Raw genomic sequence first — 1,929 nt, 5'->3', positions numbered from 1 at the left:
CTTTGAATGTCTGGGGTCATCTCAGGAGTGGTCTCAGGAGTGCCATTCTCCACCTGTACATTATGGTACCAGGCAAGGGTCATCTTGGGCATGGTCTGCCCCCCACACCCCCAGGCCTGTGTGGTGCCAGACTGGTGGTACGTACATCAGTCTAACTCCCTGTCTGGGCCCCATGGTGCAGGACAGATAATTGTTTTGGGCTTGTTCCTCACCTGGGCCACCTATGTGGGCCTATGTGGGGACCATCTGTCTCAGGCTCATCCCTGCAGGGTGGTCCCTGGCAAGGTTCTAATCTCTGACTCTTTCTTACTGGGCCATTTGGCCCTAGGTAGGGGTTCATCTCATCTCTGGCTTGCTCCATGGGAGTCCATCTGGGTCTGTGCATCACTAGACTGGTGGTCATCTCAGGTCTGCTTCTTTCAGGGAGTGTTAGACTACTAATCATTCACACGTTACAGGCCAGAACCCTGAGCATAGACATAGCCTCTCTTTTCTCTGCCACCCGTGAGAGAGCAGCCACACCTACAGTGCCTCTAGGTGCAGGGTCATCCCCCCTCCTTTTTTCTCTCATGCAATACATCCTACCACAGTTCCCCTCTCACTCCTCCCAGTTCCCACCCTCTTCCCTTTTCCAGATCACCTCTGCCATTTTCTTTTAGAAAGGAGCAGGTCTCCCACTTTGTCCTCAGTTTCCTAGACAGAAGTCTTTTCTTATCATAGGTTTTAACATCAGGATACTGAAGAGGGTGTCAGATCTCATTATTTAGCTCTTTATTTAGTTGAGAATTGAAGAGACATTAGTGTGTGTGTGTGTGTGTGTGTGTGTGTGTGTGTGTGTGTGTGTGCATTAGAGAATAATAGCTGGGAGACAGTTCTTACTTTCCACTATGTAGGTCCTGGGGATTGAATTCAGGTCAGACTTAGTGGCCTGAGAGTGAGTCTGCCTGCCTGCCTGTCTGTCTCTCTGTGAGGGTCTCATATAACCCATGCTGGCCTGGAATTCATGTAGCTCAGACTGGTCTTGAACTTTCGTCTGTCCACCAGCCTCCACTTTCCAAGTGCAGAGATTATAAACCTGAGCTGCATGACTAGATCAGTTGACACTGTCTGCCTTTTGTTTATAAGACACACTTTGAGGTGTCTCTCAGATTAAGTAAAACAAGATTGCTTCTATGTAAGCACTGTGGTACTGTAACTGTCATCTGAAAACTGACAAGGCAGTGACATGTGATTACCCCACACGACCCTGCCAAGATTGAGGTTATTAATGTTCTCTCATAGCAGGAGGTGGGAGGGCTAAGGAAGAGAGTGAGGCTCCTAAGACCCTGCTCCTGCTCAGGGATATATAGGTGGTTCATAATTGCTACACTCTTGGGTGGTACAGCTGTTCATGGATTGTTTTGATCCTGTAAGTCACCAGTCACCCACTCTCCTGTAAGTAGCCAACAGTAAATTTTGTGATTAATTGAGCTAGAGTTGGGTGGACCCCTTGCTTTTGTCTGTTGTGACCCTCTTTATCTGGGGCTGAATAGGAAGACACTTCGGGTAAAGTCACCCAACAGGTGGGTATCATGGAAAGCCAGGATATACTGGACAGAGATACTATTCATATTCTGCATGGGATGGAGAAGGAGGGAGAAGAGTTCCTTAGACCTCCCTGAAAAAGGAATAATTTAAGACTTAGGAATTATTTCTTTTTAAGATTTATTTATTTACTATATGTAAGTACACTGTAGCTGTCTTCAGACACTCCAGAAGAGGGCATCAGATCTCATTATGCATGGTTGTGAGCCTCCATGTGCTTGCTGAGATTTGAACTCAGGACCTTTGGAAGAGCAGTCAGTGCTCTTAACTGCTGAGCCATCTCTCCAACCCCCTAGGTGTTATTTCTTAATCTTTCTATGGAATAGTTTTTGTACTGTGTTTGGC

The 1,929-nt window shown here is 46.9% G+C and overlaps 1 pseudogene; it reads right to left on the bottom strand.

Annotated features, from left to right (window-relative positions):
• Window positions 1-425: 425 nt before the first annotated feature.
• Window positions 426-544, bottom strand: Gm24422 (annotated as a pseudogene).
• Between the last annotated feature and the right edge of the window lie 1,385 nt (window positions 545-1,929).

The sequence above is a fragment of the Mus musculus genome, chromosome 11 (assembly GCF_000001635.26).
Source record: "Mus musculus strain C57BL/6J chromosome 11, GRCm38.p6 C57BL/6J".
NCBI lineage: Eukaryota > Metazoa > Chordata > Mammalia > Rodentia > Muridae > Mus > Mus musculus.
Note: the sequence above shows the minus strand (reverse complement) of the source record. Positions and strands in the feature narration are given on the sequence as shown.